General features: G+C 35.3%; 1 protein-coding gene and 1 long non-coding RNA gene across 4 annotated transcripts in view; both read left to right on the forward strand.

The window, feature by feature from the left end:
- The window catches only part of ZFPM2 (zinc finger protein, FOG family member 2), a 314,045-nt gene that overhangs the window by 120,266 nt on the left and 166,129 nt on the right, over window positions 1-27,650 (forward strand). The gene's annotated exons all lie outside the window — the stretch shown is intronic.
- On the forward strand, window positions 11,881-15,473 carry LOC106494436 (uncharacterized). Of its 2 annotated transcripts, XR_001294305.2 has the most exons (4): window positions 11,881-12,108; window positions 13,536-13,711; window positions 13,829-13,882; window positions 14,837-15,473. It is a non-coding gene; the product is annotated as an uncharacterized lncRNA (long non-coding RNA). The 2 variants fall into 2 exon arrangements; XR_001294304.2 differs by lacking the exon at window positions 11,881-12,108 and having other exon boundaries at window positions 12,307-13,711.

The following is a 27,650-nucleotide window of genomic DNA, read 5'->3' on the forward strand; positions in this document are numbered from 1 at the left end:
GATTAGTTATTTCCTAAATGAAAATGGAAATACTATTAAAGCAGTAATAATGCTATGTCTTAATAGTTGAGGAGTCAATAAATGGCTCCCATGTGCTTCATTAAAGTTCTTAATGAAGCCATTTTTGATAGCTGAACTTTACATTATCTCTGCTTTAGTCAGATACTTTTTAGGGGGAAGGAGACAGTAATTTGATGTGAAATGGTTTTCTTTTTCACTCTAGTAACTCTATTATTACTAAAATCTTGTGTATGATATTAGCTGTATTATAGGGTTATGCATAACCCATCAATCATAAGGATGGCTATTTGTAGCATTTACAGAAATCATATTTTTGCCAGGCAACACACATGTTATTTTATGTGTTTATGTTGTGGCATAAGTAGAAATTTATAAAATGTAGCATTTTTTTCACATCACAGTAATTCTATATTGCTACCTGCAAAATGTTCAAAGTATTTCTGCACAGCTCCATTGCAACATCTTTCCTGGGCCTCCTCCTCTTTCATTTACACTCTTATTGTAGCAGTTCTTAGTCATTTAATTTCTCCCTCCCCTTGGTGCTGCATTACGAGCCCTGACTGAATCTCTTGTATTTTGACAAGAAGGATTTAGAGTCTCTGAGATGAAAATGCCTTTCAGTGATGAGCTAAAAAAAGGGCGTGAAAGGTTTGTGGGCTCTTCTTTTGCTTTCCATGAACTCTTTTGTATCCAGTAGAGTGAATGTGCCATATACTTAAACACTCCCTTACACAATAAATATGAAGAAAGAAATCCGAATTAGGTCTTGCAGTTCTTTCTAACTGGGTCTTCACTATGGTGAAATGCAGTTGTTTGCCTGGATAGCTAGCGCAATATTGCATTTATTGTAAGGAAACTTCAAAATACTTTATTGTCATACAAACAAAGAAATCATAAACACATTACTGCTATACATTTTATATTATACAAAGTTAATAAAACTCTCCATTCTCTTCAATTTTCAAAAGGGACAGTATAGAAAACAGATTTTTTTTGCATAGCAAAAGCATAACACCAAAGATGGGAATACTGAGTTATTTCCTTTGTGACACTGAGCAACACCCCAGTGCTTAAAATTTGGCCTTGATCTTCAGATGCCCTGCTCTGGCTTTCTAGGATCTAGTTTGCACAATTTCTAGTCTTCATTGGTGGATTAGAAATGTATTGGAAAAGCAAGTTTTAAAGTCAAGCCCAACCTAAGTTGCCCAAAATTGAAAAACTATCAATTAGGTTTTGTATATGCTTTTTATTAACTGTGAAATAAGGAAACTATTATTTCTGTATCTTTAATAGGAAGATGTGATGCTTAATTCACTTATATGTTTCCAACACTTTGAAATCTTCTGGTAGAAAATGCTGTTAATATATACATTATTAGAACTGTAAATGCAGAATATATTCTAGCATGTATACATACTAGTTGACTATGTACCTAAATGTCCTAATGAAGGTAGTGTAGTGAAATGGATGCATGTAAATTTCTATTTTAACAATTGAATTTTAATATGCACATGTTTTTCCGTAACATTTGCTTTGGCTGAACACATTTACAGTACTATAAAAGAGGATTCTTTCTCTTTTAATTTAGAGAAACATATTTTTGATCCAACTAATAGTAGTTCAGGAATAAGTGAATAGAAATAATAAACAGAAATAAGTAAAGGGTGAAAAAAAGCTCAGAACAACTTAAATATCTAGAAGATGAAATTAACTATTAGAAAGATCATTTCCACAGAGAATTGGTTTCTAATAATATTTTTTCTTTTTATCTTTTTTATAAAATAGACCATGTTGGAAATTCATAATAACCTAATATAAATCAAAACTGTCATTAAACTGTTTCTGAAATTTTGTATGCTGTGCTGCTTCCAATATTATCTCAAGCTCTGCATGGACAGTATGGAAGAGAAGGCAAAAAGGGCTGGAAATACCTAGCCCACGCTGAGGTAGGTTGTCCGCATAGAGCTGTTGCAGAAAACCATCCTTCTCCAGATAGGAGAAAGAAATATCAGCACTGCTTTAGAAAGGAGGAAATGAATGTATCCCAAAGGTAAATGTCTTATTGAAGCTCAATATGTTTTAGGTTACATGACAGAAAAGGGAATACTGCTTCTATAAGGATTTTTGAGGATATTCTTCATAAACAGTTTAAATTGCTGTCTTTACGATGCTGTTATTAAATACGTTCTTTTCTTCTGAATTATGTTTCAGGCTCTGATACATTCTTAGTTGAAGTCAGTGGGAGGACATCTGATCAGTTGGCTTAGTTCAGCAGGTTTTATTTATAAGCATTTATAGTAAATATATAAAATATCACTAAGAAAGGAGAGTTTTGGCAAACAAACATTAAAAAAAAATAGTTAAATAAATGAGTTCAGAATGGTGAATTATAATTTTCATCAGATGAAAGTAGCTTCCCATATAAAATATTTTCAAGGCTTTCTCTTTGAATCCCAGCCTCTGTCCTTACTTATATTTATGGTTTCACTAAAATGTTCAGGTAGAGAAATACCTGCCCTCATAAATCATTTGCAGATAATACTGGTTCAGACGCTCTGAGTCCAAATTGATAATGGATATCTGATTCAAAAGAAGTGTCTTGTTTCTTAAAGTTCTATGGAGGATGCTGGAAGATGATAGAGCCAGAAAAAAAAAAACAAAAAAACAACCCCTCAAAACCCAACTTTTTTTTTCCTTTTGTTTCTGTGATTATCTGATGCTAGTTGCAGAAGTTGGCAATGCAGTGAACCACATAATCATTCCCTGATTTGTGTTTTTGTTTTTAGTCAAACTGCCTTGAGAAAGTAGAACTGAATGTTTCTATTAAGAGAGATTTTTGCTAAATTAAGAAATACAAATTCATTATAAGCAGCATAAAAAAACCAAAAAGGTCTTCCAATTTGGAGCAGTGTGGAGTTCATCCACTGCATATTGCTGTTAGCAACAGAAAAGGCACCTGATTTCTCTCCCAGTTATTTATGTGGAGAAATTTTTTAGGGTAACTTACTAAATTATTTATAATGGTATGTCTTTCCTCCCTCTCACCCCTCTTCATGTCTTTACTCTTGCTGCTATTTATTCCCTTGGTTTTGTACTTGCAGTCTTACTCCATTTCTAAATGGATGTTGGACCAGCAACAGTGTAAATTCAAATACCTAATTATCATGGGAGAGATTGAATTTTGAGGGATTTTTAACTTACCTTATTGGCATTTCTGTTGTGGAAGAGGTTTTGGCTGAGTTTGAACTTTGTGTTTTTTATTTTATTTCCTTATTTGCCAATAATTTGTTTCCAATGTGCCATCCACAGTGATGAAGGGCTGTGCCGAGACAGTAGTAGTACCTTTATGGGCTAGGGAGAAGGAAGGCTGCTGGGGAGGGGGAGTGAGTACATCACTGGAATAGCATGTAAGACGTAGGAGCACAGTTTGGCCCCTGTACACTGTGGTTACATGGTACATCATGTGATGCCAAAGTTATATAAACTGCACCATACAAGTCCGAGTCTACACCTCCCATCCCGCAGTAAGTACACATCCCTTAAGGAAACTCCCATTCCCAGGTAACTGGAATTAGAGGATCTGTCAAGGAGTGGCAGGAGTGGTGTTTGGGCTTCTGTCTGCTTTTGCAAAAAAGATAATCACCTTTTCCCTGCCACTTTTGTCCGCATCGATACAATGGCATGTGGCAGTACATTTAACAGAAGGAAATCTGTGATACCGGGGTGCCCAGGCTTTTCAGGACAGGTCTAAGATCTGGTCTGATAATCTTAAAATCTTTCCTGTATTTATGAATTCACTGTACAGTCTGTGTGTTAAAATTAGAATTTAACTTCAGTTTTGATTTAGATACAGTGCTTGCATATTTTGCTTATTTTGTCCTCCAGAGGCTCAAGCATCTATAGTTTTATGCATCTCTCATGCATAACAAATTGAAAGTATGTGTGTTGATTTTCAGGAAATGAGTCATGCACCAAAATCATGCAGATTCCATTGTATTCTTATAACAACAAAACTCATATGAGCAGAGATGAAAAAGTAGGTGGAGCTGGCCTTGAAAGAGATGTTCTGAATCTAAGCAAGCTGTATAAAATATCGATGTCGCAAAGGAAAACTGAAAAATACAACAAAAACAACTTCATGCATTAGAAGTATTTGCATCACAGGTAAATGTTGCCATATACTCCAGACTGTGCTTTAATTTCCACAAGTCCCCTGTTGAAGATATTCTGTGAAATTTTCAGAAGATCCCATGTCTCTTAGGAGCCTGCGTCCCAAAGCTTCCTTATCACAGAGTTTTTAAACTTTGACATTGGTCTTTAATTAGGAATTGACTCAAAGATGCATTTAATTTAGAGAAAGGAGTATTCCTTGAGCAAGATCTTAAGCTGATGTAAATCAGCGTAACACCATTAATATGCCTTGGCTTAGATCTGGCTGTAATTCTGATTTGTACAAGTGGATGATTTAATTCTGGACTCACAAAAGCAGTCGTTAGGAATAACCTTGTTGAACTCCAAAGTAGTGGTGTGTTGATGAATAGAACGTGACACTGTTCAGAAAGGACAATCACATCCTACAGTTGTGACTGTTAGGTGGCAGCAACAAGACAAATAGTGCCCGTGTGTTCCAGGCAGCGTTTTACTCCATTTTATGTCTGAGTAGTTCCTTTCGAACCTCAATCGACTTTTGATTTGTATGAGTGAAAATGAGAAGGCCCAGTTGTAACTGATGAAAGTGCAGCACTGTATGTGAATTACAGAAAAGCTCAATTTGTTCACATCCTTTTAGAATTTAAGCATATTCTCTTAATTTATAAAAGCATCCTTCGTTATCAGATTACCTGCACATTATGGGAAATGTTACTTTTTTTCAGCAATTAAAACGGTAATTCTTTTTATGATGGCTGATGACTCTTACCATTTGATTAGTTCACTAAATCTCAGTTGGAATTAGAGTTATGAAATAATGTCTCATTTCCTGTATCGAAGAAAAAGCTACGTAACTAGTTTGAAGATAGGTTTTCCAACCTATTTTGATTTCAGGTGGTATCTTCCTGTTTTCTAGGTCTCATTCTTCATGACAATGTTTGTTTTTCATGGTAGAAATAGTTTTACCATGTAATATTAGAAACTTTCTAAAATTATAGTGTGCTATCTTGTTCAACTATCTTTGCAATTATGATACGGAAATATTGCATCAGCAACTTTCTAAACATAGTACGCAGTGGTGACACGAGTTAATTGAACAGTTAGGAGATAATGCAGTATCATTGACACGATTTACTATGTAATTACCATTGTTTCCAGTGGAGTTATCATGTCGCTACCACCTAATATCATATGTTATTTTGTGATAACTGTGAAATTAACTTATCATCCTGTTTGGAGAGACTACGTTGGTCTTAGACCAACCACTCTCCACCAAAGTTAAATACAAGAGATCAGTAATAGACTGACCTGCCCACCAGCTTTGGAGTGTGGCAATTAAATCATAGGTCTTATATTAAAGCTTTGAATATGTTGCTGAATTCACTTCATTGAGAGTCCTGAATGGCTTACCTTCTAAATAAGATTTCTTGCTGCAAACGTTTATCCGAGTGAATCAGAAAGTGATTTTACAACATAAGGGAAAATATGATGTAATCCATCAAAACACCTGAAATAAATTTAAAATCAATGTATTTTCTGTTTTGTTTTCTTGACAGTGCAGATGGGAGCATTTATACAGTAACAGCATGCATTCTACACACACAGTTTCTTACTAGGTTTACCTTATTAACTCATTTCTTAACTTTTATAATTCAGTTATGAACTATGTTTTTTGCATTTACTAATCAGGCCATCTTTTGGTTGAAATTTCATCTAAGTGAAAACATTCAGGCTTTTTGAGAATTTCCCAAAGTAAAGGAAATCTCAGCAAAAAGAGTTGAAGAACCTTGATTGTCCCTTTTAATTTAAGTAGAAAAAGAATATTCTGAAAATGAAGAGTTCTGTTTTATTTTACTTTGATTTTTGAGGGGCATAGGTTATTGTGAATACCTGTCTCTAGATGAAAACTTTAAGTAGTTCAAAATCTATAGCTTTCCTTCTCACTTTTTGCTTGTACAACTGAAACTGAAAATGACAGTTAATTCAGGTTTTGTTATCTGCTGCAGTAATTAGATAAATGTTTGCATAAGCATGCACCCTGTATTCATGCATCTAAAAATTATCTTGAAGCAGTCAGTTCTGTAGTAATTAGGCTTAGTTTTTTTAGTCTCATTTTTTTTCTTCATTTTTTTCATTAGAATTAAATATATAGTATGGTTTCAATGTAAACAAATAACTGTCTGTTTTATTTTCTTATTAGAGTTCTCCTCCTTGTTCCCATAATGTGTCTCTTTCCTCATTGATTTAGGAAATGCATTCAGGTTAACAGTCAAGATAAAACATTCAAGCTGCTAAACACATAAGTAGGAGTAGCAAAATAACCTGAAAGTTCTGGTAAAATCTTCTGTCATTTCTGGAAGCAAGCTTCTTATTTGTTTTCATGAAATTAGTTAAATTGACTGCTTATGACTGAATCTGACTTTCTCACTACAGGACAAATAAAATATGTGAGTAGTAATTAGAAGGTCTCCAGAATATTGCACCCTGTTATTGTCTGATATAACTTAGTCTCTTGTCTTTTCAGTCATTGATGATACTACTTAGTGCTGGACTCTGACTAAAAATATTCTCTATCTTATTCACCATGAATTAAAAAGGTGTGTTTCTCGCTTGCTACTTACATTATGGGCTTGGTATATTTATATTGAAGTGTTGTGAAATTTTCTGTATGTCTTTCTGTATGTGTTCCCCACTACCACTACTCTAAGTGTGCTGACAGATGCTTTCTTGCTAGTACGCAATTGCATACTTGAGTATAGGTTTGCCGAATGAACACTGTACAGTAACAGCAACAATGCTACTGTGTTGGAGATTAATATTAAAGAAAAAAGAGCAAGAATACTAAGGCAAGAGCACTAAATGTCAGGAGAGAGTCAATGGCATTTTGTGGCTATTAAGAAAAAAATTATTTTAGCAGTTTTGCACTAACATGCTAACCTTTCCTTTCTGGATACCTTAGGTAAGAAAAAGCTTTAAGCAGACTGTAGTGCCTTTCTTCCAAAGTGCAGGATTTTCTCTCCACATCAGTTTTAGATGGTATCTGTGATCAAAGGGACATATACTGTTCATACGCTTCCTCTGTACTTCAGAACTAGAGGTGACCTGGAGGGTGTATAAGTGCCCTTGTGTGGTTGCCTGGAAACTTTGGCCCACACAAGTGTCAACTTTCTTTCATGGTTATAAAGGAAGACTGAGCCTCACAGAGAGCTTTAGTCTTAGAGAAAAAAGGTCCTTGTGTGTTTAAAACAAGTGTCTCACCAGGAGATAATGGTAGAGCAGTGGGTTATAAATGATGTATTTTTTTCACTTCGCCTTGATAATGGCACAAGGGAAAAAAAGTTCATCTCTCTCTTATCAAAATACTGTGACATTTCTCCTTCAACTGTAAAATTTCCTATCGCATTCCTCTGCTGCAACAGCAACTAAATTTACTCGATTGTAAAGACTACATAATCTCTCATCAAAAGGTGTCTTTTTTATTCTTTCTTTTCTCCCTATTCATATTTTAGGAGAATCACCAAGGTTGCTAAAATCACTGTTTCTCCAATGAAATAAATTTGCTTTTAAGGAGTTTATATATTAGATGGTAACTGCTATACTATGACGTGTAGACTGTTACTCTATCCTGACCAAGGGCAGTATGCCATTTTCTTTTGTCATATCTTTTTATACTGACTACATTCTTTATTGATGATGTTCTATTTTTAATGAAGAAAAGCATAAATAAAGGCAACTACTAATGGCTGAAGACCAAAAACACTGAAAAGCAGTTGGGCTTCTTTCTTGAGTGGCGACTTATTTTCAGTAAGTACAGATTCCTGTTTGATTCAATGAGTGACATTTTTGTTCTTACAAGCAAATATCATTCTATAACAAGTACAGCTTGTGAAAGCATAGATGTATACGTTTTTCTCTGTAGAACACATGCATGTAAGTTTGTGTTTGCCACCTCCCCAAAGTATGGTTCTCAAAATACATGTCTCTATAGTTTGCAAGGTTGCAGTTCCCTCAGATGGGAATGTCTGTGCAAATACAGTCTTGCTGCTTGGGGCCTGTTTCCCATATGCCTGTTCAAAGCAGACTGACGTAAATGGAAAGTGACACTGGTGCATTTTGGATAACTTATGTCTTTGTCCGATGCAGGCTACCAATATACTACTACATGTAGTAGACTATATTTCATCTGCATGAGTTAGTGTGAAACAAAGATACAACCACTTATAAAACTATGGAAAACTATAACCACAAGGGATTTTTCTGTCTGCATAGCTGTAATGACAAAAGTCATAAAATAAAATGTTTACATTCAAAGTATATGTCCATTTGCATTTTAAGACTTAGTTTTTACTATAATCATACTAAGTGTATTGAAAAATCAGTAAGGAAATTCTTAACTTTTTAAACTAGTTCAACCATGCATTTTTTTGCTCACATCCCAAGTTTCCATTATGGTTATATCAATGAAAATTGTAAAACTATAGCATATTGTTGTAAATAAACATTAACAAATATAAATAGCACTGGTAAAATGCATAGGTAAATCTCAAGATGGAAACACGGCTGAGAGAAAATCACAGCTTGGTGCGCATGGGGAGGGTGGCTTACAGTCCAAACTGCAGGCACAGAAATGTTTTGTTTCTTTCAACAGAGCAAATATTGAAGAACTGTTATAATGCTAATGGTATGATTGACTCCTTCTAATGGATCCTGCTCAGAGTTATAATGTTCTCAGAATTAATCTCCAGAGACATCTAGAGGATATGTGACATTCCCTGCAGGACTTGAATCTGTGTACTTCAGTAATAGATTTATAATACTAAGTTAAAAAAAACACAAAAAAACCCCTTACTCTAATTTTGTGAAACTGGCCCAATACCAAATGACAGTGTGGATAAAATCCATATACATGTGTTACTATGTTCTGTGCCTGGCACGCAATATTCTATTTCCACCAATTGTGAATTTTTTATATTTTAGAAAAGAGTTTACTACTCACTGAATTGTCCTTTGGGAGAAATTAAAAGTGGAGCAATACAGGGATAAGAATATTTTATGACATATATGATGGCTGGGTGAAACTGAGGATAAGTGAGAGTTCATTTGATATTACATACTTCTCTTTCATGTTCACATGATAATCTATTGGAAGATATATTGTCTTTAATCATACTCTTTTGAAACATAAGCTTATGGATGGACTGTTTGTGAGGAGTAAGACAATGTTTTCATATTTTTCAAGAGAAAGAACAACCATCTGTTGCATTTGAGGAATTGTAAAGTATATTTTTATGCAAACTGCACTTCTTTTATTAATTAACAGTACAGCTCAAGAAATGCTTTTGGTTCCAAAATTACTTTTACATTCTTATTAGTTGAAACTGTAAGATTACATAGTAATTGAGTTTTTATTTGAGTTGGAAAGGTCGGTAAAAACTGTTGGCATACCTAAGAAATCTCCCATTGCTTTACACAAGTACCATTTGTTTCACAGAACTAGGATCAGTGGTGCAATGCGTTCAAATATCAATCTATAATTACATGATGAGATCATCTGGAAATTTTGTGCACATGGGATTGTGCAAAATTTACAGTGAGAAAGAGGCCTGCCGTAGCCCAACCAAGGTTACCCACAGCCCAAAAATATGACACAAAAATCTATAAATCATTTTTCATTTGAAAATCACAAAAAAAACTTGAAATGAGTTTATACGTCCTGCAAATTAGACAAAGTATCTTAACTTATACAGTTGCAATATTTGATTGCCATCTCCAGGCTATGTAGTGTGGAATATTGAAAACATGAGCTTTATCACGCTTAATAAAGACATGTCATAAGTGACAAAATGCAGAAATCTTTAAATCAGAATTAAAAGGCTGTGGAAGATGTAGCAGCCTCATAGTCTTGCTGTGTGACGTTTCCTGATTGTACAACACCTCCTTAAGTGACCTTTGATTCCAGTTGCCAAAACTGAAACAGGAACTAAATCTAAGTAAACTATCAAACTTGTGACAAATCAGTGGCATTAAACATGGTTCATGGATTTGGCAGAGAACCCCAAACTCATAATACAATAGATGGGATGTCAGAATAGCTTTGGCTTAGCCTGCCAAATGCATAGCTGAATGAGAGGAGAACAGCAGGTGTCACCAAGAGGAAAGAGGTAGGTCCTTTTCATGAACAGATATGCCTACATGTAGATTGATCAGTGTATTGTTACATTTCATGTGTTGATGTTATGTATTTCAAGTGGTTGAGACCCAGAAAAGAATAATCTGCAGGGCATTCTTGCCAGGGTATCTATGAAGGATACCCATCGATTTGGCGCTGTGAGCTGCAGAAAATATGTTGCATCAGTCTTTTAAAGACTATATAATCTCTTCATTTGTCTGACTGTTCAACACAAAGTGGTGATTTAAAGGTAAAATTTGCTTTTTTATTTAAGTTTGGCAGTCTAACTATTTTTATTTGCCACTACAGCAGCTGATGGTCCCAAGATTATGAAAAACATGAGATTGTAGAAATACATTGACAGTGGAAAGCTTTTGTTTCTGGAACCTCACTTCCTATGCTGGCTCTTTATGAAACAAATTTCTTAGTCTTCATAGCAAGGCATCAAATTTCTAGCTTTTACAAAAATAATTTGTTTTAGGGCTTATATTATTTTTTCCAATGATCTGTAAAAAGTGTACAGTGTCTAGAGACTATACTGTGGGTACTTTTATGATGAAGTGATGAAGGAAGATGACAAATCTTGCCAGGCAAAAATAATAATTTTTTCTGGTAGAGCTATAAAATTCATGACTGAATACTAAAAAAGATGTTTAAATTTTAATAAAATATTTAATGAAGTGTTCTACACAATCTTATTCTTCAAACTCATCAAATCTAACTACTTGGACATGAAAACCCCATACAGGTTAAAATTGACCATGGTACTGTGAATACCTGGCAGTCTCTACAGTTTTTCAAAATCGTTATGGATAAGCAAGTTGCGTGTTGCCAAAATTGACTGTGATTTTGAAGATAGGGATGAAGAGGATATTAATGAAAATTTGGAAGTAACTGCAAAGGTCATTGAGACAGAAGTCAGGCAAAGATACTTAGAACGGCTGTGAAAGGAAGAATGACCTTGGAAAAACATAAAATAATCCATCTAGAGAAAAACTTTTGAAAATATTAATGTTGAAAAAGAAATTACACACGTATTTGTTACAGATTTTGAGCTGTATAAGTGAAAAGTCAAGATGCTTATTCCTATTTGAGCTGCATACAGTTTTAGTAGAATTTTTAGGTCTATTTGCTGTCAAGTGGACGCACATGGTGAATTGCATTTTACCAGCATATTTCTATATCAAATGCTAATACAGTGGAGGACTTTAAGAGAAAAATAACAAAAATAAAGAAGATAAAAGAATTTCTAAAGCTTGTACATACAGTGCACAGCATATTGACCAAGTACTGAGTGTATTAAGTAAAATTAGCTATTACTTAAATTATTTTTCGTTATTATCTACAACAGAACTCTTCATTTCTTGATCCCTGACAAACAAGTTAGTGGCCTACCAGCAGTGAGCACCATTACCTTGGCCTCAAAAAATCTTTTCACATGAAAAAGCTGCTAATGAACCCTGCATCCAGTACTTCACACAGGACTGATGATTTGCTCTGTGGAGTAAGAGTGTATGCAGCTGTAGAGCCTTGTTCTCTAGTATAAAATAGTCCTATGTGCAGATGAATGAAGGGGAGTTTTTAAAACTTGCCGTTCCTATCTGCTCTGCCAGTCCAGCTCTGCAGGAAGGGAGAGAGCAGGAACAGGACACGACTTCAAAAATGGGATGCAAGGAAAGTACTAGAGGTGAAGAGCTTGGCTGTTTGGATTTGCGGCTGAGTGAACCAGGAGTCTGGAGCATGAAAACCTTGTGAGGCTGGAGACCTTGGTAGGTGATCTTGAACAATGCAAAGGAGGTGTTTGTAAGGCAATGATTCTTGTGCCCTGAGGTTGGCTCAGTTGCAAGATCTTTGGTACTACTGGGGTAATTAAAGTAATGTTGAATTTTAGGATTCTCTGATACTGGCTGGGTGGAAACCAAGAGAAAGGTCTGGGGATGTGAGATTTGAACTGAAGGAGAAGAGAGAAGAAAACCAGAAGACCTTTGCAAAAAAAGGAATAATGCTTTGTATAGTGGGAAGTGGGTAGGAACAGTTTGGTTTATTGTATAAATAAAATTTTGTGCTTGTAGCAGTAAAGAGGTTTGATAGTAAGAGGTGTGTTTTGTTGAGAGAAACAACATCAGGTGCAGTAAAAAGAGAAGGGAACTAATGAGCGTGACAGGAACATATAGGAAATGGAGCCAGGAAATGTAGGAACACACATCTCTTATTCCTGCTTAGTGTGTATACACAAACATGTATATATATGTGTATACAAACATATATATGTGCACGCACACACACACAAGCTCCCAAGGAAGAGGAGAAAAGTTACTGGGACCCCCACTAAGTTGCTCCTTTCTTCCTCCTACACTTCCTTACATATGGCTGTAATATGGGGATATGGAGCTGAGGCAGGGTCAAGTAGCCCATATAACCCTTCTCTTCATCCCCCTTTCTGGGAGTGGGGCACTGATCTCTGATTTACAATGTAATCATGTTCTCTAATTAACAATGTGCAGCACAGGAGAAAGAAAATCACTTACCATGGAAAAATTATGCCATAAATTTAAGGGTTTGGAAGTATGAACATGCTGTCGTGGGATTACAATTTCCATACATTGTCTAACCCTTGATAACTCTCCATTAGTGTATGTTAGATCATGATATTGAGTGATTTGATTCAGCTTAGTCCTCTGACCAGCGTTCATTTAGCCAGCCTATGTTTTCCCTTCTACAAGTTACAAGCGTCAAACACATCACATATCTGCATGTAGTGCCTTTAGCAAAGAGATTTAAAGCCTCAAAAATGTCATTGTGCACAGGAGGTGTGCAGGGCGGATGAGATAAAATAATTGGTAGCAACTCTTCTTTATAGGTAAGCAAAGGCCAATACAGCAATTTAAACCCTAGAGCCCTCGGACAGAACCCAAGGAAATGTTCTGTTAGCAATGCCTTTTGGTAAGTGAGTAGTATAAATGAACTGCTGTATGGTCTTTTTTGGTATAATTGTTATGACTGTAAACATATGGGAAAGGAGAGAAAGCTGTAATGTAAAAAACATGATGACTGGAATTTATTGACATTTTTTCTTTTAAAATATTTCCACACATTGAATGTTGCACAATAAAGTGGATCATAGGAAATACATCATTGATTATGTTATTGTAAATCATTTGCAGGTGAGAGATATTTTGTATTATTACTTGTGCAGGGTCCAACACTCATGAGATAAAAAGGCCAAATTGGAATTTCACTTGATGGAGTCCTGCACATCAGATACCCTCCTATCTGGGGCTGCCAGTAATGCAGCAGAAATGCCAAAATGAGAGGTATTAGGTAGAAAACTCACAGGATCCTGCTTTTCTGGAACTGGACAAGATGAATCAGGTAATAGTTTGCATATACGTATACGTACAGTGTCAGCATTGTGGTGTTGAATACAGGTGACATGGCTTTCTTATATATGGGAATTGATTTTTTTTCTTTCCTTGCTCTGTTTTACAGACCTTGTGCAAGAGAAAAGTCAAGCTTGCATAAAGAGGGGCTGAAGATTGTCAGGTGTGTCTGAATCACAATGCCTAAATCACAAGACTGTAACTCTAATAGGAACACTTTAAATGTTTATGCATTTTCTGGAATTCCCATTGCCTCTAGCATTGTTCTCCATTATAAGTACAGATTTTTATTACTATTTTTTTTGCTGGAATTATCATCTCTTCAACTTCTGTAAACATTTTAAGGATCTCTCCTGTAAAACAAACAAACAAACAAACAAACAAAAAAGTAGGTAAACCAAGGGGACAAGAACATCTGTGAAGAGTTATCCTCAGCTTATTCATCGTACATGCTTTTGTATCATTAAAATGACTATGATACAGCAGCTGGCAGAATATGACTTCTCTTAGCTTCAAGCAGATAGTGCCAGGAAAGTGAACAGAGACATGATATACTGAGTCTAATTTATCATACTATTTTTCTGCCTATGAAGCCTGAAACAGTGAAGTGTTTAGGTTGAAATACTGATCAAATTTGCTGTTTCTAGAGGATAGCTTTCAGGTTTAGTGGAATGGAGTGGGAATCAAAGAGCTGTTAAGCTGTCAGTAGATGTCAAGCTGTTGGCATCCCAAACTACTGGAAAAAAATAAGAAAACTTTTTCTGTGCCTAGAACACAAACACCATCCTCCAGAAAATGTAGGTAACACAGCTACAACAGAATCCCTAATTATTTAGGCAAATGTTTTGTAATTGTGAAGCCATTGCAGTGATGTTAAAATCAAAATATAGTTTTCAGAATTTAAATTTTTCTGAATACACTCAGTTCTAAAACAAAGCTTTCAGCTGATCTTTAAAGAGGCCCGTTGATGTCCTCCACCTCTTCCATCCCACTGTTAAGCTGAGGCTACTTCCTTGTGTGAGTGGTGTTCATTGTAAGGGTCAAAGTGTTCTGGTGTATTGAATGTTATATATGTGTTGGAAATTACCACTGATTTCTTCTGTGTTTTTCTTTGCAGAGCCCACAATCATCATCCTAAAATATTCCAGGGAAAATCATTACAGAATTTGGTGAAAATGTCTTTTTTGTTGTTTTGGAAGAGCATAGTGACTGTTAAAATTTACTTTTGCATATACAAGTCCTGTGAAAACATGTTTGTGGAAAGAAGGAAGTGACTGCATAGATTAATTCAAGACACCTCAGTTTCAGTGGAAATTAAAAAACTACTGAGGGAAGGTTAAGTGATAATTGGGTGAACATTCCTTAAGAATACTGCAAAATTACACTGAACCATCATGCTGAACATGCAGGGCCTAATCCAAAACCTGCTGAGGTCAATTAGAATCTTGATATTAATTTTCATAGGTTTCAGATTAACCTCATCTTTATTTTGTAGAATTATATTATGATGGCACTTTTTTTAACCTCAGACTTCCATGCTTCTGCCTTCACACTTTTTGTAAACCTCCCAATAATACTAGTTTTAATTTGGTGTTGAAGTTCTGTTCCTCCCTGTGAGAAATATAATACAAACAGAAGCTGTTAAAAGGTTGCCTGAAGGTGATGTTCTCATAGCCAAAATATTCTTTCCAAAATTCAAGTTGTGTCTGATGGAAGTATTTAGTTGTTTGACTCTAAATTATTTAAATAAACATCTGGTGTTAATAAAATTGAAAGTTGTTGGTGTGATAGTCTGTGATCATTTAGTCGAACTACCCATCCTCTTAGATCTTTCTCCATCATTTTGTCCACTATTATTTTCAGTAATCTTTAAAAGTTCTGGATCTACAGTTCTTGATGCCAAACTTTTTTAGGCCACAAGATATCTAAGTAAATACTAATCACTCTTATCTGTGACACATCATTAGAATGCATCGTGTTTATCTCTGCTATGCATAGATACAGGTTTAATATTACATCAAATACTATGAGCAAATTCACACAATGAGTAGATATATGTAGAGCTATATGTTCCCCAAAAGTTGGGAAACTCATTTTCTGTGTTTCCCCATGACTCCACAAAGTAATGAAACATATCAGTTTCAATTCTGAGGGTAAGTTATAGGTATGTTTTTTTAATAATATATCTGGCAAGATAGCTATGAATCAAAAGAATAAAACAAAGCCCTCAAAGTTTGAGTGCTTAGGTGCTTGTTGTTTACGAATAGTAGAGTGCTTGGAAGAGGAATTCTCCCTGGGCCATCTCCCAGTGAATGCAGCCCACATCCTTTGAACACTGCAAGGAGTCCCGATGAACTGATCGCTCTTTTTCAAGCTCTGACTGTTCTGTAAAGGTTGATGTTAATGTGGCAGTGATACATGTGTTAAAAACACACTGTGGTATATTATTGCTAAAATTGTAGTAAACCAAGGTGTGTGAACGAAGCCAAAAATGAAAGGGAAAACAATATATATTTCTACAGCTAGCAGTCTTCCCTCAAAGTAAGGAATGTAGACTGGCCAACTACCCCTGGAGCTAATGTAGAGAACTTGGAATAGCTAATTCAAAATGTTTGGAATAATCTCATGCAAAGAATTGTGTGCTACTAGCATTTTGATATTTTCTATATAATAACGGTCTATTTAATCAGATTACAAAAGAAAATGTTGGCTGCCTGTCTACCTGTGTCCAGAGGAGTTTTTGTAACCCTTTCTTATGTGCTTCTTGTTCGTCATTCAGATTGTCATGTTATTTAGTAACCATGGAGAAGTAGGGAGGGATGTCTGTTGGACGAATTTAGATTTCTCCGGATGAGTGCAAACCAATTTTTGAGAAAAATGAGAAAACATTTCTTAATGTAAATTGTACTGTCACTCCCTTATATCATCAGTGCAAATGGATTTCTTTCCAGATCATCTCAACTGTATAATTAGCATATTGTTAAAGCATAGGTTTAAAAGTGCAAAAATGTATACATTTTTGTGATTGGAGTTAAATGAAATTACATCAAAGCAACTGGTATATATGATGTGTTGCTCGTATAGAAACAGGTGAAAAGTTTTGGATAGAACTATAGAATTTTCTAACAACCTTACCACCATTTTCTCTTAAAATTATTCTTTGAACAATTTGTTTTTTTTAAACCTACCCATGTTTTGAATAGGAATGATTGAAGGGAAATATGAACAACCATTGCTCCTAAAATGCTGTAGACCTTCCGAGTGGCTGAGGTATTTTTAGAAGGGGACAGCATTTGGAGTCAACTGTCAATTGTATGTGATTGTCACTGTCAAAGCATATGTGATTTTGGTGCTGTGATCCCTTTTCACTTTTCAAAAAATCTCTTAAATGTTATTTTCTTATTCATATTCTCCTACTGTTTTGGTTTACACAGGTAGGGACTGATTTGATGCAAATCATCTGGCAGTCACAGTTTGCTTTCCATTACTTGGAACTATTTTCTGAATAGTTTGTATGCTTTAGACTTCAGAATTATCCATATGCTATATTACTCAACAACATTTTAAAGAAACAATATGGTTGCTGGGTTTAATTCATTTATCTTGCCTGTGTGTTTAGAGTTTGTATAAAATGTAGCTTCTCCACCATGTCACAAAAAGTTATTGCAGTCTTGGGTTTGTGAATTCAAGAATCATGACATAATAGACTAGCAAATATGGCCTTGTGTCTTCTGATGATGATCCAAATCCACCCACTTATCTTGATCTGCCTATATTGTTAACAACATGGGATGTCACACAACAAATTTTTCATTTTAACTGTTCTTTATGTACAGTGCAGGGTGGAATTTACTTTTTATTGCCTTTCTGAGAAAAGTATCATACCTCTCAGTGAAATAATGGTTTTGTCAGACACTGGTATCTTTATTGTATAGTGCTTTTAAATTCTGCACTATTTATACCAAGCTATCTTGACTTAGGACAGGTGAGATGTGATACTTCTGTTTCTCCATGAAAATACTCAAGGCTTTATGGATACAGAAAATATATCGTTGATATGATAATTGTGTGTTCTGTGTTGTAGGTTACAAAGAGAATAATTTTATTTTTCCAAGTGCTCCATGAACGTGCAAAATATAAAGAGCTACTAGAAATGACTGACAAACTTAAGGCTCGTACTCACAATGTTAATATTGATTTGCATGCCTCTTCCTACCATCATTATACTAGTTACTAAGTGTATACATTGATTTCCTCTTACAGGTTTTATTACATTTGTTCATGACAGCAAAGAACAGCAGTAATTTTATTGCATGCACTGCTATTATTTTGTTGTCAGGAGGTCTAAATGGCTCATTGTGAAAAAAGTCAAAGAATGGTACATGATTATAAAACTGAACGGGATCACTGAAGAATCTATACTAGGATGCAAAATAGGTGACATATTTGTCCTGGAATGATATCAATGAGTGGGCTGCCATTCAAATTGAGATAATTTTTGTTGGTCAAAATATTTGTAGCAAGAAAACAACAAATTAGAAAATTAGATTTGTGTACGTTTCAGTGGCAGGTGATAAATGTTTTGTTGAGTGAAAGGTTTTCTTCTTCGTATAGCATGTAACGTTTTGGAACAATTTCACTTCCTAATATTTCAAATAATATCATTTGCCATTGTGTGAGTATATCTAAATGATAAGAAAAGTATATAAACAAGGATTCTTTTCTTCTACATAAACAAATTTTTGATCATAACTCTTTCAAGAATAAAAACATGTAATGAAACGATAATTTAGATAAATTCTAAAGTTAAAGGAAAGCAATGACCTCAAACTTCAAATAATGTATATTAAAGTAGTCTTCTCTTTCTCTCTGTTTTTGTACTTTATTCAGAGGATACAGTGACTGAGCTTTATTTAACTATACTCAAAAATGATATGGAGTCTATATCAGAAACATAATCAACCCCCCATTGCAAGCCTGCTTGCTAGAAACAAAAGAGGTGCAGCATACTTGAAAAGGGTGTCCCTTTCAGAATGCTAGGATATAGTATACTTTGCTGTGTGTGTTACTAGATCACTTAAGAAACTCTTGGTTTCTATTGACACAAAGTTTCTTTTGTCCTAGATAGACTTGTGTGTATGTAGATGTGTGTGTGTGTGTAGTTACATACATATGTATGTATATCTATACATACACATGCAGTTTCACTCTGCACAGTCTTTCTGGGTTGCTTGCTATCTAAAAAGACAGGTCAATAAAATCTGAGAGAAAGGAAGTATTATTACTTCAGAGTAACAGAGAGATTATGAGTGATTTTGGAAGTTCCATAGGAGTTAGGCTTAGATCCAATTCAACAAACCCAGATCTTTCAAGATTATGACTAGTGTGTTTGCTGCAAGACTGGGTCTTCTCTAAAGTACATGCATATGTCCTTTATTTGATAGCTTCTTGGAACTATTTATTATGATATGTGTGAGAAAGTACTATGCGGCAGATAGCAGAGGTTTGAGTTATCAATTTATAGGTGTTTCTTAGGTACGGCCTTTTGAATATCCATCTATTTTTAATTTCATAAAACAATTTCTAGTATTTTTTTACTGGTCACCTGAAGGAAAAAGCAGCATAAGTCTGTAGAAAGTATTTAAACATACTATGGTCATTTCTGGCAGAGTTGAAGACTTTATAAGCTGCATACAAGTATTTATGTTTATACATATATTTTCGTGTGTGTGTGAGTAAATGCAGGTGTTAATGATACAACCCAGGCATAGCTCTGACGTACTTTTTCTATGAAATGATCTTTTTATTTAGAGCACTAACGTATTTAATATTTGCTTGCAAAAAGTGTGAAAAGAATATAAAACTTGTATGCAGTTTGAAATTATTTGTCATGTTATTAATGTTTTCTTCTTTATCCATTTTAAGTCAGTATAAAGTTTGCGAACATACTTCATTATGACCTTAATGCTTCTACAATAATTTGAAAGACACATGCTGCTCTTAGTCTACATGCTTTCTAGTTTCAGCTTAAGAGTGACATACAATATGAGATCCACTGTTTAATCATTTCCCCGAATCACCATGTTTTTAGCTTCTCTGCTATCATCCAGACAACATCCCATCTTTTTTGGGTGACTAGTCTTCATTTAATCTTGCTATTAGGATATATCCTTAGTTTATTTCAATTCCATTATTATTTATCTAATCCAGGCAATGTGGTCAGTAGTTTTAGAAACAGGTGAAATGTTGTCCCTGCCTTCTAGGAGACTGCAGCCTAATTCAGGCACAGTACCTCTAAGTTTGCTAGTGTTACTTGGAGATAGTTTAGGAATCTTTTCATGCTTTTGAGAAGCGACTTAAAAGCATCTATCTGTTCTGAAGATAGATTTGAGAAGAGGGAAATGTATATTTATTTGAAGAAGGGCACCTGATTAAAGAGTGAAAATAAACATTTTCCTACATTTTATTAAGCTTCTACTCATGATAAAAGTTTGAACTTTTTATTTCCAGATGAGAAGTGTGACATTGCTATTACTTCTTCATCACTGAGCGTTGGAATGCTGTAATGTTCTCTTCATGGAAATCTGCTTTCACACCTAGATGTGATGCTATTGTAGAAATCATTCATTTAATAGCTGTCCTGTATGCTGGTGTTTGGAAGAAGAGGTCATTGAGGAGATTCTGTCCTTGGACTGGAAGATAAGGTCTTTTGAAACATCTATCAAGTGCGTAAAGCATAGAGTTTGCACAAGTGCAAGGAAAAGAAATAGTGTAATAAACATATATAGTAAGAAAGATGCTAGTACCACTGCTATTATTAAATCTACCCAGTATTTTGAGTATGTCCACACTGAGTCATAAACTGTTTTTCTGCTGTGGAGCACCATGCTTCTGTGACTAGATACGGTCAAGGAAATAGAAAGTTTGGACTCAAGATGATACCTGATGACTAGGACAAGATATAGGTATTTGTCAAAAATCTGTGTGCTCCTGGATTACAACTGATGACAGTAGGAAACAGCTTTTGGGAAGCGGAAGGGGGAAATTAGGCTTGGTTGGCAAATGGTCTGCAATTGATAGGGGAAGACAGAAGTCTAGGAACCTGTTGTGAGAAGGGAAGCATATGTACCTTATTCTTACTGTTCTTCTGACATCTACACTTGGATATTGTTGGAAGCAATCACTGGGAACTTGAGTATGACTCAGTACTTGCCATTCATATGAACAGGAACACTGAGGTCACTTAGGTAATAGGGAGATGGGAAGTAGCAGATTGTCTGGACAAGGAACTAGTGTCCGGAAGACAGGATAGAAATCAGGCATTTTTGATAAGATCCTGTGATCTGCAAAAGAGAGGTTCAGGGCTTAAGGAGGCTACACTGAAGTTCAAGCATTTTCTAATGTTTGAAGGCTTGATTTTGAAATAGTTAATTACACCCTTGGATATATAGAAGTTGAATTTTTTGTCTAGATTGTTTTATCCTTTTAAGTTAATATTTTATATACCCTTTTAATGTATGATGTTAATTGAGATTAAAAATATGGGAAAAAATGGTAGAGCACCAATCACCCATAAAACCATCCCTCCTTGAGATTCCTTGTACATCAAATTGTCTGTGCCTTTCAGAAGAGGATTGTTAAGCTGAAAAGTATCTCTACATTAAAATTGTAGTCGTGGCTAAAATAGAGGTTTTTTCTTCACCCGAGATTTTTGAGCTGATGTATGTAATTTGTGAGAGAGGAAGAGAAAGAGCAGATTTTTTTTAGGGGAGCTGTTCTGTTTTGTTTTATTTTATTTTAGAAGATACCAGTTTTATCAGCAAGGAAATCAAGGATGTCAATCTGCAGCCTTTTCATTGTGTTTGCTTGCTGTGTACTTAACTGTTGCTACTTAATATACTTCATACTCAGTCTAGACTTCTATTCTTATATTCTTGTAGTACTTTACTTTTAAAAGATAATAAGCTGCTGTAAATTGACATTATTATTTTTTAAACATCATAGTAGAGGGTGAGTTTTAATGCTTCAAAGACAAAATAATTCTGTAGCCCAGATATATTTTGACTTGTAATTCCTTTGATCTGTGTTGACACTGCCTATTTAATGGCTGTGCCTTGCCAAAAATACTTTCCTACTTCTTCAGAATAACAAGTTTTATATATGAATTCTGTGAAATTTTCAGAAGCAGTGATCGCAACTGCTAGAGGAAGTTAGGACTTCTATTCTGTTGCCAGCATTGACTCACTGTGAGACCCTGAACTTCTCATTTAGGATGAATTTTTCATTAAAGCCATAGAGGATTTGGGCTTGTTTTCAGTCACTGGTTACAGAGGTAAAATCGAGGCTGTAAGAGTCAGGCTAAGTCCCCAAAAGAATATAGATACTTTAGATCTTGAAATATGAAGACATTGGCATTAACTTCTATATATCTCACTTCCCCATCAGAAAATAGAGATGATAAAATATTTTACGTATTTTATACACTTCTCGACTCATATTTCTAAAGCATTATAAAGCTGATTCCAAAAGATAATTTCAAAGTGGACAAAGCATTGATTATAAAAATGCATACTACCTTCTACAGACTGTATTTATTCCTAGGAAAAATACAGTGTCTGTCTTAAATTCAAAATTATTTGGAACTGGGACATACTTACTCATTTGATATTATGCAGAGGTGAAAAGTGCCTCAACCCTAGTTTCTCCAAAATTATAAATCCTGTTAATATCATGTTACTGCAGTTGGTCACTGCATAACAGAATACTTTTGACAACTAAAATGCTAGACTGTCTGTCCTTTTTTTTATATTTATTACTGATGATATACAACAGGAAATATATAAATGATTTTAGATAAAAGAATTAGAGATATAGTACTCCAGGCAGTAAAATAAGCTAGTCTCCATAGCTGATTCTTTGCTCATCTCATGGATGAAAATATTGTAACATTCCTCTTTCTTTTTCAACTCTGGAAATGAAACTTTTCCAACTCTGTATGAGCCTTTTTTTTTCATAAGGTTGGTTATCACAGAATACCAGTTTAAACTAACCACTGTCAAAATAGGCTCAAAGGATTATCCAGCTAGAGCTCAGTGATTACTGAGTAGTTAGTGTGATGTTTTGTAACCAGACAGATTTCTGTAATTAACTTCATTAACAAGTAACAGCATATTACTGAGATAATAAATGAATTCTAGAGGAATCTGAATATTTTTTAAAAATTTGCTGTGTAGATAAAATGCTGATACAACAGCTTAAATCTAAAAAGAAGACTTTTTTCTAATGTATATGAAAATGTGCGAGGGAGATCTAAAATATAGAAGCTTTTCATGTTCAAAACGACCACCTTGTTTGAAAACACTCTTCAGTACCTTTCACAGGAGAGCTTAAATTGCTTCCCAGAGCTTTACAGGGTTCTGATGAAGTTGTTCCTCATATAGGTAAACCGAGGCATGGAGGCTTGGGAGTTCTTTTCTTTCTTCTTTCATTTCTCCAGCAGTTCCAATTTCTGGTCCTCTGCAAGTATGCAGAGACCACCACAGAGAGGTAGACATGACCGCTCATAATCCAGCTCCGTGAGAATGATGTGGTGCCATCTCCATGCTCCTGCCCTGGAACGTGCCGCTTGTGCCAGCCAGAGCTGCTCCCCAGGCTCCCTAGTCACTGCAGCTGGCAAAGCAGCAAGGGAGCTTTTAGAGAGTCTGCACTGCTAAAGGGGAAGGCTGTAAGGCAAAATAATTTGGGATATGCTTTGCTACCTTGCTTACGTGACACCACTGGGACTTATTCATGCAAAGGTCAAGATCATTCCTGTACAGAGGGCTGCCTCAAGGCCAATATTCTACTTAAGTCTTATGTAAGTAGGATTTAAGTGGTGCATAGGACTTGTGCTCAATCTCTGTTCAGGGGTTTATTTCACTCATAGTTACATAGTCAGCCTTATAAATGGGCATCACTCCTTATACCAGCTTCAAAGTCTTGGCTATGTTAAGATATAGCTGCATGTGAGATTCACTGTGATAGTCCAAACTGAGGCACTGAAGAAGCAAGTGAGGGTACTATGGTCCGTGGCCAAAGACAGCAGTCATTCTCTCTGCCTCTGGCAACAGTGGTAAAAAGCTGTGTTGGTCATTGACGGTACTTGATCACAGAAGATGTAGATAAGCACATAACTCATGAGTGCTGGAGCAGCGCAGAGCCATGTGTCTGTTATGCATGGCCATCCCCAGCAAGTGAAAAGAAATGATTAATTTGGATCTTGATATTGTACATTATAGTTATACTACATTTATCTCTATTTATAATAATTTTACTTTTCATATAAATTATAATTATAATGGATGGAACTACACATGCATGCATACAGTGGAATGTGGCATTCAATCTCCCTTTGTCCCAGTCCCCCTCTTTCCTCCCTAATCTCAACAGCAACTAGATCTTTTGGATGATCATACTAAACACTGATAAATTTGAGTCTTTGTTGAGATTTTTATTTTTTCTTGGTACTCTCCTTCTTTCAGAAATTTGTTGTGAATGTTGAAAGGAAATAGGAAAATCATGTTAAAGCATCTGCTTCTTTTGTAAGACATTTGGGGAGTCTGGCTTGCATACTCTGAGCTAGAAATCAGCATCCAAGCAGCAGATTCATAGCTCTGAGCATGCATATCTGGTAGAAAGCAAATAACTGCATCTGCTGTTACACAAATAAGAAATGAAAATAGATCCTTCTGTCTCTAAGCATAAGTAACATAAACTGAGAAGACACCACAGATACATTCACAGATGATCTCACTGCTCTTGCTTTCAGAGTTAATAAGAATACCTTCCAAAACATTTTTGTTTGTTTAATACATTTCACAGTGTTAATATTAATACAGCAGTCTTAATATTAAGTTAACTTTAGTAGCTTGCTGCATTCACTAACAACACAGGCTGCCTTGATGTTTGTCACCTTTTGCAGGTAAAAAAGAAATTCAACAGTATTTTCTAAGCATGAAAACACTTATCAATTGCATCTTATTTAAATGTTGTATTTACAAATAATATTATCCAGATCTAAAAGAAAACAGTAGCATTTTTCTACTAAAAGGATTCCAAGAAGTCCTAGTGAAAGATTTATGTAGGTGATGATGAAGTGCTTAATTTTCTCCCTGCAGAATAGCTTCTGTCTCAGAAAAGGCTTGAGTCTGAGTTACATAAGCTTTATTTTTAATTCTCTGCACTTTCTATTGTTTTACATACAATGCTCCATATCCTTCTTATTGTATTTTAGCCATATAAAGCAATTGAAAAACCAAACAGGCTCAGGTATGAAATGTCTTTGCATATATCGGGGGAGAATCTGCATACAAAGGGACATTTATCAGGGGCGGCTGTTCCTCTGCTGAGGAAAGGAGCAAACCCGAGTCCAGAAACAGATGATGATCTTATCAAGAAAACCCTCCTCAGTAATATCATCAGCCTGCTCTTGCCAAGTCTGGCATTTCTGTATCATGTGTATTTGTGATGGAGAGAGAGAGGGAGCAAAGCTGTACAAGCTACATGTAACTGGGACCTGTACAAGTACCTACTCAACCCACTGAGTCTGCACAGTGTTATAATATAATTGGGAATCTCTTTTGCCAATATGGAGTATCCATGTAAGAATGGAGTTTCTATTATTCCTCTCAAAGGAAACTGCAGGGAGGGCTCTTCAGCTGCATGGGTTGCTTTTTGTTTTTTGGGTTTTTTTCATATTTTTGTAAATATTCGTACTCTAGTTTTTCCTGAAGGCATAGTTAGTAACACACTTTTTGAACAGTGATATTGAAAATTATTCAGAAATCCAAAAATAATCTTTTTTTTCTTCTTATATAAGATTTAGACTTTGAAAACGGAGGTGAAAATTGCTCTGGTAGTAAGCAAACTCAAAAATAAAGGTACAGTTACTTCTAATTTCATCATAGGATCAGGACTTCACCATGATGGTCTATCTTTACTTTCATTGAAAACTTAAGCTTTAACTTTCACATATTTGTGTCTAGAGCTGAAGAAACCTGAGCATGTTAAAATCATTTAAATAGATTGCTGTCTAGGTTATCTCATTATGTTGGGTTTGCACACCATGCATTGCATGCCTGTCTCATAGTCATTGAAGTCATTGAAGTTGGATGCATAGAAGACATAAATCAGTGTATGTCTTTCACAGGTTTTTAAGATGGGAAGATAAAAGGATTTTTTCTTCATTACCTGTTGTCCCTTCTGCCGCAGCCTTCTCTAATTCTGGCCCCACTATTCTCCTGGATGCAGTCTTCTTTTCTAATTTCTTGAGCTCAAAAACCCCACAAATTTAGGGGTATGGCTGTGTCTCTTTCTACTGCAGTCGACAGCTACAAGAGTGAGCTACAAGAGATGTTCTCTTTTCCCTGGCACTGTGCCAGGGAAATAGGTACTTTGTGTTGTGGGAGTAGCTGTGGAGATTTATCCTTCCCTGGTTGGTTTACAAAGGCTGGCAGTTCTGCTGTGAGCTGTCACAACCTTGCAATGTAGCAAAGGCACAATTTCGCTGATGTTATGTTGTAGGACCTCCTGTTTCTTTTTAAATACTGAGTAAAATGTTCACCAGCACTAAGTGAATTAAGAAGTTTAATCTCATGGATTCTTTGTTTTGATTTTACCCATTGCATATGGAAGTGTATGCAATAGGCTTTCTCCCAGGCTAGATTTATTTGGGCTCTGTCTATAGAATAGGTGCTGATATTAACAGAATATTTTTCATATTATATGTAGCTAGCTGAGAAAATGGAGTAAACTGTAATGACTTTGAAACAAGTGAACAAGTCTTTGGCTATTTCTTAGGCTAAATATCTTTTACTTACTATGTCTTTTATTTTTTTCTTTGAATAGGTTTCTTTAAGTTCAGCTAAGTTGTCCAAATAAAGGAGAAGTCTATGCATCTGTATAAGAGGCTGTTTTACTCAAAAGCTAAGCAAACTCTAGCAGCAGTGTTCATCATGTACTACTTGCTTTCTGACTTCTATTTAACATTTTTAATTTAATCCAAAAAAAAAAAGAAATTTAGAGGTTACATTTTCATTTTAAATTGATACAGATGTTTTCACCACTGTAGGTCTATGCTCTTTTAATCTGGGATGAAATCTTGTTTTTCTATCAAGTTCTATAGATTCTTGGTTTGGTGGTCTTCTGTCATTTAATTTTGCCTCTTCCACTGTGTTTTAAATGCCTAGAACATCTGATGGTCTAGGGATTCAAATAACATACAAAGAACAGAGAGGGTGGGAGATCAATCAAAAATTAGTTGTGAAATTATAGGAATGTGAAGCACTATTGAAATGAAAGATTGTTCGCATTATATTAATTTTATATAAGCAAATGAAGACAAGTGAACTTTATAAATAGAATACAACTTTGAATTTTTGAAGTGTCAGTTGTGTACACTTTTATTGAAACTATGATCTTTAAAAACTGTGCCTGTGTTGTGAGACATAATACACCTTCACATCATTGAAGTTACATCTGCACTGCAATCAGGAAATCTGGATCAGCTTTTGTGCATATAGCTAAAGCCACATTAAAGAGGCTTGAGTTTAGATACACTGGACGTGCTACACTCTGTCAGTGTAGTAGTGTTAGCTGGAGCTTAATGTAAACAAAATGGCAGGTTATGAACCATTTTTTCAGGAAAGTTTTACAGCCTGCACTGAGCTATGTGATGATCTGGCTACTTGGAAGTAGAGAATAGTATAGACCAGTTGTGAAGTGAAATCACATCACTGAGTGCAGTGTAGACATACTTTAAGTGTTCCGTTTAGCCAGGGTTCAGCTACTAGAGGAAATATGACAATAAGTATGGGGTTTTTTTGGTGGTTTAGCTTAAGTTAAGCACTTATAACAACACACATGCCTTGGCTAAAAAGATAATGGTGTTTCTA

Source organism: Apteryx mantelli, chromosome 2 (assembly GCF_036417845.1).
Source record: "Apteryx mantelli isolate bAptMan1 chromosome 2, bAptMan1.hap1, whole genome shotgun sequence".
NCBI lineage: Eukaryota > Metazoa > Chordata > Aves > Apterygiformes > Apterygidae > Apteryx > Apteryx mantelli.